This window comes from Etheostoma spectabile, chromosome 14 (genome assembly GCF_008692095.1).
Source record: "Etheostoma spectabile isolate EspeVRDwgs_2016 chromosome 14, UIUC_Espe_1.0, whole genome shotgun sequence".
Classification (NCBI taxonomy): Eukaryota; Metazoa; Chordata; class Actinopteri; order Perciformes; family Percidae; genus Etheostoma; species Etheostoma spectabile.
The window spans coordinates 3,787,669-3,796,870 of NC_045746.1; the positions used below are offsets into that span (position 1 = coordinate 3,787,669).

Here is a 9,202-nt window from a genome sequence, read left to right on the forward strand (position 1 = left end):
TGTGTGTGTTGTGTGCATGGTGTGTGTGGGTGGTGTGTGTGTGTGTGAAGGATGTTTTCGGTTGACAGCATGTCCTCAAGTCACGGGTCATTCACGGTCAGGGAAATCATGCAGTGGTTAACTCACTGCAGGCTACACCATACTGCACTGCTCGAGGGAAGGAATACTGTGGTAGATTCTCAATGATGACAGTTCTTTTGGGGGAAAAGTTGTGTTGCATACCACTTCACTGTCTAAGTGTTATAGTTACTGAAGCGTTAGTTGACTTGACTTATAACCTCATGTGTTTATCCAACCTTATTTGTTGGATAAACAAACAAAACACTCTCATCAAAAACAGATAAAAGCATTATAACTGTTGTAAATCAAGGTCTCTCCTACATGGCTCAGGACAATAGAGTCCTCAGTATGTTACATTACAGTCATTTGGCGACACTTTTATCCAAAGCGACTTACAATTGTAAATATATCAGAGGTGCACGCCACTGGAGTAACTAGGGTTAAGTGTCTTGCTCAGGGACACAATGGTCAATGCATTCGCGGTGGGTATTGAATCCGGATCTCCCACACCAAAAGCATGTGGTATTCCACTGCATCACCACCCTAAAACTTATCATAAAACTTATCAAATACAATAAAGTGAATAATTGTAAATTTTGATTGTCCTATTTAAAGGGCCTGTCAGTGTTTTTTACTGCGATGCCCCTTATGATAGGCCTGCTCTTTTTTATCTTGATCTATAAAAGTAATTTAACATGCAGTAACAGTACATAAAGACGTAGATACAAGACTACGTATCTCCATAAAGTTAATTATATTTTCAAGACTATGAGAATCCCTGTCTGTAGATTTAAAACATAAGTTTAAGGGAACTTGAAACAGTTTTAGGTAACCAGCAGTTTTTACGCACATTCAAACAGTAGACACTGCAGGGGGTCATTTGTGGTGTATAATGTGCCTTCAGGGGTGTTGACATACTGCTTCCGTGATTAGACCTACAATTCAATGAAGTAGGAAAAGAACAGTGGTGAAGGAATTATTCAGGTGTTTTACAGAAGAAAAAGTAACAATACCACACTGCTAAAATACTACATTACAAGTCAATGCCTGCATCTATTATTAGCCAAATATAGTCCTATTAATAAAAGTATACAACAGTAAAAGTGTTAAATGCAGAAAAAATATCCATGGGAGTGTTTAGTTATTATTGGGGAATGTTATTGTAAGTAGGTTTTTACCATTATATTTTGTTAGGTGAAGCAAATATTGACTATTGTACATGCCTACTTTTGCGTATTTAATTTACAACAAGCATCATACGTTTGCATAAAATCTGATTTGTAAAGTAACTAGCTCCAACTATAGCTGTCAGAAAATATGAATGAGTAAAAATTACAATTTCCCTCGACATGCAATAGAGTGTAAAGTAAGTAGAATATATTAATAAATATTACTAAAGATAAATGATATAGCTACGTTACATGATTTAGATCAATATCCTAGGAATTTAACCAATGAAATGTTATATTCACAGAATCTTTGTGCAGCTTAAAAAAAAAAAAATCAACACCCTCAACCAAAACAGGGAATCGCAAAAGACTGAATGTGCCAGTTTCTAATGTGCTCAGTCTTGAACGCAGCACAGCCCCTCACGTTGAACGCAGTATTTCCAATAACAGCAGCTGATGTGGGCGGTGCAGGGCGGATGGGGGGGCGAGGAAGACGAGCGCGACGTGACTGCTGAATTGTTGTGGTGAAGGTGGTGCTTTGTTTATTCCTCTACTTCCGAGTACCACACCTTTAGGTCAGCCCCAGTATTACTCAAGACATTACGGCATGGGGAGTTAGGAGAATGTAGCCTATACTACTGTATTGTATTCAACAGTGATGCCTGGTTTTACATTAAACATATTCATGGTAGCTGTGTGTATTTCTCGTGGCGTGAAGTAGCTAACGTTATGTATAAATCAATTTGAGGATACTGTACTTAGATGAGTATTCCATTGATGCTGCTTTAGGCTACTCCAACCTCACCACGATTAGAGATAATATCGTTTTGTTTACTCTACATTTATTTGCCACTTCTAGATACTAGTTATTTTAAATATTATCATGAGTTTCATAAAGTTTCTATCAACAGATGATATACTTATATGATATTAGCAGTAGCCTACTATACTAACGACCCAGTAGTATACAACGTATCTCAAATGGCTTCACATTGACAAACCACAACAGCAAAAAAATGTCTTATAGTATATTTTCAGTGCTTAAAAACAGAATAATAAGGGGTCATTCTGCTGATGAGACATTCTGTACTTTTATCTGGGTAAATTTAAATGCACAACTGTAATTAAATATCTGTACCATATGTTGTTCTATTGCTACTTTTACTTGAATACATCTTCCACAACGTGTGTTACTGGTGTTCTACAAGTATTTACTAAATTGCACAAAGCATGGAAAAATAACAATGAAAGTAGCCTAGAGATTTTCATTACTCCACTGTCAAATATGAGGAAATGGAAGTTATGCTAATAATAGTGCATCTTTCCCAGTGCAGCATGTCCCAGTGTTGTCCCTGGCCTACATGTAAACAAGCTGCAAGAACTGTGTAGCTGAAAACTGCACGCACACACATGCACGCTCATTAATTATCATGCTAAGGCCAGACAAAATTTGGTCTTGTCTCATTGAAAGGGAGGAGAGGCGTATTTTTGTTAGGGGTGAAGACTAACATCAGCTCACCTGTCGTGAGGTTGATTTAATCTTAGATTAAGGATTTGTGAGACGCATTTTAAACAGAGTAACATAAAAACACACGTACATACAGACACGTAGGGTGGGTGGGTCAGGAAATCTGTGACATCCAGATAATAACGGCCTGTACACCAAGTAACAATCTCTTCACAACATGGCATTAGGGAGAATAATGTCGAACCAGTTTATTCAATCAGTAAACACAACCCGCAACTGAAGTTAGTCCTTAGACAGACAGACCAACTCCATCTTCCTCTGATATGGTCTGCAATCTCCTGGTTTCATTTCCTCAACACTTTAATGTAAAATGTGACTTAGAAACATGTCAAACAGCAGATGTTTCTGTGTCTGGCTAAGGCCCTTTTCACCTGAGATAGGACTTAATAAACAATCCAAAGAAGCTGTTCCAAAGGATGAATATGATTGAAATTAGTGAAAGCATGGAAATAATGTGGAAAAATGAGAAGCAGCGAAGAAAAGGAAAGACACGTGTTTTTTTTTGTCTCCGTACCTCAGTGTCACTCAAGTCAGTCACTGCTGAGCCTTTTCTGTCTGACTGCCAGGCTTGCTCTCTGAGTGTAATCTCTGTTGACCAGTCAGTGGAGGGAGGGGGGTAGGGAAAAAAAGATGGATGGCAAGAGTGCTGCATCGCAATCTAGGTCGTCACTAATAATCTCACAGTATGTTGGGTGTGGTGGGTACACGATGCCAACAACTCCTCTTCCTTGGCCTCTGTCCAGCCAAGTTCTTGTCTCAGACAGACCTTTTCAGTTTTCTTTGACTGTAAGACTCACATGCTCTTATGTTACTGTGAGAAATTCATGACATTGATAAGGGTTGTCAAGTAGGGAGACATAATGAAAAAGAACTGATTTAGTAATTATTTTATTGCGGGAGCATATTATTTAAATAAATGCCTCCAAGGCCTTAGACCAACCTCCTGTTTAATTGCTATGTTCAAAAAAAAATTGGGGCAAACTTTGATGTGAACCTGTGTATTTAGTCTGATTGGATTTCTTGTGTTCTGGCTACATACATCTCAGGGAATCCTTGGCACTTGCACAGTATTCTTTACCTCTGGTTCCTGAGCTTGATTGTGAAGATCAAATGTCTTGTGTTAAGTGAGTGGGTCATAAAGGAAGAGCTGTATCGTCTGTGTTCATGGCATCCAAGTGACCTGACAGCAAGCATGTGATGGAGAGTGAGACCTAATGCCTGGCTGCCAATTCTTTGTCCTGAAGTGTTGTGCTATAAAATTTTTGTCAGTACAGTCCATAAAGAGTCACTTTGCACTGAAAAGCCTCAAACTTTGGGCCTTTGTATCCTCAATAAATGAATCCATGACAACTAATTTGACTACACCTGCATCTCAGAGTTTTTGATAAAAACATTCTGCGTCCTTCACAAAACTTCTACTCCTATTATTAATACTAACTCAATGTGAGTTGTACCAAAGATTTCAAACGGACTAAGCAGGTATAGTTCAGAGAATGTACATTGCAGCGTCGCTGTACTGCAAGTAGAAAAGCAAATAGATTTTACCCTTTACATATTTGCTCACCTTACCTTGCCACAGTGGTCAGTCAACCCAGTATAATGTCAAGGATAAATATGGTGACTGCCGCATCAGGGAGCAGGGTTTAAAGTGCAAGTGTTCAAATTTAACATCTGCACTGACTTGCATGGTAATCTGGCATGCACCATTAGATGTTGTAGGTCTTTACACTGACCTTAACCCTAAGCATGGCGAGAGAATACAGAAGTTTAACTACAAAAGACTAATAACTCTAATGTTTAAAAAAAAAAAAAAGTTAAGGAGTAGGATGCAGAAGAAACACCTTAATCGTTCTGTGTTTCATAGGAGTGTGGTGACATTATTTCAAGCTAAACTTTGAAATACTAAGTTGCCATTTCGTGGTCACATGCTGACCTCAAAACAAAATAAACAATCTAAAAAAAATTTAAAAAAAAAACACAGAATATGTCCCTGTAAACAATATTACACAACGTGAGTCAATAGAACCATGAGGTTTTTTTAAAACAAAATAAAGCCACAAATAAAAGAAATATAGATACGACAACAAGAAACACATGGGACCTAGTAATGGGCCTTGTGTCCTTTGAAGTGTGGATTTTAAAGAAACTCTCTGATGTGTACGGTCCACTCCAAAGTGTATAACATGTAAAAGTGCAATTTGGAAGAAGGAAAAATACCATTACAAACGAAAACGGAAAGCATCAGGGTAAATGCGTCCAGGTAAGTGATTGTAACTGCTGTGTGGGTGGTGAAATAGGGAGCAGCACGGCTCTTGTGTAGACAGGGAATGAGGGATCAGAGCACACATCCATCCTGATGGGCTGAGCAACTGCACTAGCAGTGAGTCCATGGTGTGTGCTGCCCCCTGTTGAGCAGATGGGGGAACTTCCAGCTGAAGCTTGAAGGAGGAGAGGCTCCTCAGAGTCCCAGCTGAAGCTCCTCTTTGTCCCAGCTCGTCTGTGTGTGGACCAAGGCTGCTGCTCCACTCTGACCCGCACGCTGGACAGAGGAGACGCTCTGGAGGCCCGAGCAGAGGGACTGTCTCTCTTCAGGAGGGATTCAATGGAGAAAGGGCTGCTGAACTTCACCTCACATCTGATCTGAACAGCTGTGCAGGCTGCAGGTTCAGGGGAGTGGAGAGCTGAGCAGTGCTCGGGTGGTCTGCTCACGTTCTCCGTTTCCACTTTGGAGGCCAACTCAGGAAAGAGCTGCAGGATTCCTTTGAAGTGACGACGCACCATCTTTGCTGTGATCTGACTGGCATCCAGTTTCCAGTAGTTTCTCTTACTGTGCAGAGAATCTGGGACCACTGGAATCTGAAACATACAACACAGCTTTTTTAGAAACTGAGGTTAAGTTGATATAATAAAACAGTGAATGAGTTAACTTGAAATATCCACGTTTTTAAATAAAAACCTACCTTGACAAAACATTTGTTGGTTGATAAACAGACTCTGATGTTGTTCCACATATTTCTCTTCACAAATTAGTGGTGGCCAGCCTGTCCATCAACTACAAAACATCCCAGTTGAAATTAGGTTTTGAAAGACAATCATGTTTCAAGACAGTTATGGCAAGCCTTGTCTTGACTCTCTTACCTGAATAAAAGGGAGCATCTTGCCTGGAGCGTTTTGGGGACGACAGCGATCTTAGCCAGGTAGGTGGTGTGCTCTTACTGAACACACCTCGCTGAGAGCTGCTGGCTGGAGCACAGAGAGCCAGCTGAGCTCCAAACTTCTCACTCCTGTTCTGCATCTTGTTTGTTGAGGAATCAGAGGAATCAGGTCTTCACACACACAGAAGTGTGATCACAACCTCACTGAGAGCAGATGTGGACCTGAAGAGGTCAGCTCTGGATATAAGTCCTGTCAGGACAATAGGACATGAAAGGGTGTGCACTGCAGGTTAATGAGGACCTTTTGATAAGTAGATGAGCCATTACTGCTCGAGGTGGAGCCAGTGATCACAGTAATAGTCCTACAAAAAGGTCATCAGCATGTCTATATAGATGTTTTGAGAGTATGATTGGTCTCTGACTTTCAAACTTTATGTCAAAGCTTTCAATAAGGAAACAAGTCTAACATTGCACACATGTTAATACTGTCATTTATTAACTAGAACTTGTTTTCAGACTTCATATAAAGTAATTGATGCAAGATACATGTATTCAATTGGAAAAAGCTTTTGTCCAAAGCAATGTATGAATTAAGTACAATCCAAGCCACAGTAAAACAAAGTACTATTCAAACAAACAAACATTCAAAGTATTGTCAACTTTTGGAGCTGTGGTAATAACATTCAAACTAATTATAAAACACTAACATGTAAAATGGTTAATAACAGTTTCAGAGTGGATTTCACTTTTGAATAATCTCAAACGTGAACTCACTAGTGAAATGTGTAGTGATCACATTGAAGTTGTTTTCACAGTGGAGCAGTAGACAAACTTCAGCGGATTCTCAATTGTCTACTAGTGTGTGTTGTTCCTCCTTCAACCTGGGATACTGTTGACATTTTACCCTTAGGAATTATTACATAACCCAGGTTCCAACTTCAGTCATATTTCTCAAGAGATGACATTAGGATGTTGGATTTCATCCTTTCAAAGCCCGGTCTGATACTACACAATACACAGCTGAGTGACACTGGCATTCCAATGAGCAATCTAATCACATTCCAGCAGTTTGCACAGCCCTCGTCATCACTCCTGTTAAAGTTAAACCTATTGTCCTTTGTCCCATATAATGACGAAGGTAATTTACACAAGTGATCCTCATTCAAAGGCCACAATACATTACCTGTGCTGACTGCTTTAAAAACAAGTTTAGGACTTGACTCTGACGGCTGTGAGTTTGCAAGGTTCCATTTTGACCAAACACCAGACCAGCTGATTTCACTTGTCTTTGATTGAAGCTGTGTTACCCAGCTGCTCTGGGGTCTGTTCCAAGAAGCAGTTTAGTGAGGTGTCTAGATAACAAAGGGTCCCAGGTCTTTACTCAGGACTATTAGTATTAGACTATTAGTCAGATAGCTCTAAGAACTTTGAATACAATTGTCCCTATTACATTAGGAATCATGAAACACCCAGACCACCCAGGTAATTCCCCATCAATTAAGATGCAAAGAATTGATTTATTTAATATGAAACGTGTGAGTAGTAACCGACAGCTGGGAATGGCTGCTGGCCCCTAGAGGAACCTATGAGAGATGATAGAGGAGAGACAGAAAAGCGTGACAGAGGGTGAAGAACGGAAATCGAGAACAAACGGGTGTGTAGGACGGGTGTGAAGGTGTTTATAGACGTAGAACAGGATTAAGGTTTGTTTGAGGTGTGGTCCTGCTCCTGAACGGTCATTATTATTTCCCTCGTGTATAACAATACAACATGTCTTGTGTAAATCCAAATGAATCAGCAGTGAAGCCAAAATCTATAAGAATAAAACAAGACCACCACAGATCAAATCATCTCCCAGCTTGATTCTGATTGTTCCATTATTTGACATTTTAAGAGCTAGTTATTCATCTAATAACAAAGAGGTGGGCATTTTGTTTTTTTCTTCAGACAGTGACAATCTATTTCCAGAGCAACCAACTCCGCGGTCAATGATGTGGCAGGACAGATCATAATCTTACACCGGTAATACATATACTGCATAGTAGAGCATGTCTACTATAAGTTGGGAAACAATACATGTTAAATAATACAAAATATAAAACATGTCAATCCATTTACTGGTTAAAATGAGTGTGTTTGCCATAATTCATGTAGAAAAAGAAATAAAAGGATTGCACTAGTATCTTGTAACCATAAAATGCACAGTGTACTATAAAACACGTTTACAGTGTGTTAGTGAAATACTCCGGATGTCTGTTCAGTCAGCGCTGAACTCAATGTGAATGAAGCTTAGATGAGGTGTAAATCATTGGAATGTGACCAAAGATTTGCATCCCGCTCAAATCTATTGTGTTTGATGTATTCCACCATTTAAACTGTTACATTCCAGTGCCTATTACAGCCTTTAGTCTGTGAGAGTGATTCACTTGTTTGTGAAAGGGCACAGTAGTTGAATCTACTAAATATGCGTTATGTATTCTTTCAATCATCTCTGTTCACAATGTTAGAGAAAGATCAAATACTGCCTGGTAAATTAAAAACGTAGTCTAAGAATAGTAGCTTTGACTGATCTTTGTGTGTTCTTGTTTTTTTAAAAGGGCAACAATAGACTGTGTAAGCTCATGTTTGAAAAAAAAGAACACATATCTTGCCAGCATCCCTAATCATCTTAACCTGTCTGAAACTAGTTACAAAAAGGAAAAGAAATTCTCAAAAAGGCAAGGATTTGTCTGTACACAAGAAGCACTGAAGTAATCTGTGATGTGAGTCTGCTTATAATCTTGAATCTTCATAACACAATAAGTTTAATTAACAAACACACTTCTTAAACACCTTATCAGCCCTTCAGCTCTGTTCAAGAAATCTTTAAGTATTTAAACATTTTCTTTTCAAACTCTTCTCTGTAGAATAGAGCAGTAGAGTTCTAAATATACAATGTAAAGAAAACTACCTGTTTCTGAATGAGAGAATTGGAAAAGGGCCTTCCCACCATGTCCACTGGCAGCCACCTCAGGGTGAGTTCAACACTGACTGTGACACTGCAACGGACTGAATCAAAAGAGACCAGCACCTTGATGTGACACGTTTGAAAATTTGTAAATTACACCTTTTAAAATGTAATTTTTAGGGAGTAAAAAAAAAAAAAAAAAACTTCCCTAAGGTGAACAAAATCTCAGAACATCCATATAGAAATGCTGATAACTGTTGGGGAAATACACATTTCATGTGATCACTGGCTCCACCTCGAGCAGTAATGGCTCATCTACTTATCAAAAGGTCCTCATTAACCT

At 39.1% G+C, this 9,202-nt stretch overlaps 1 pseudogene; it reads right to left on the bottom strand.

The window, feature by feature from the left end:
• Window positions 1-4,983: 4,983 nt before the first annotated feature.
• On the bottom strand, window positions 4,984-7,232 carry LOC116701330 (forkhead box protein H1-like; annotated as a pseudogene).
• Between the last annotated feature and the right edge of the window lie 1,970 nt (window positions 7,233-9,202).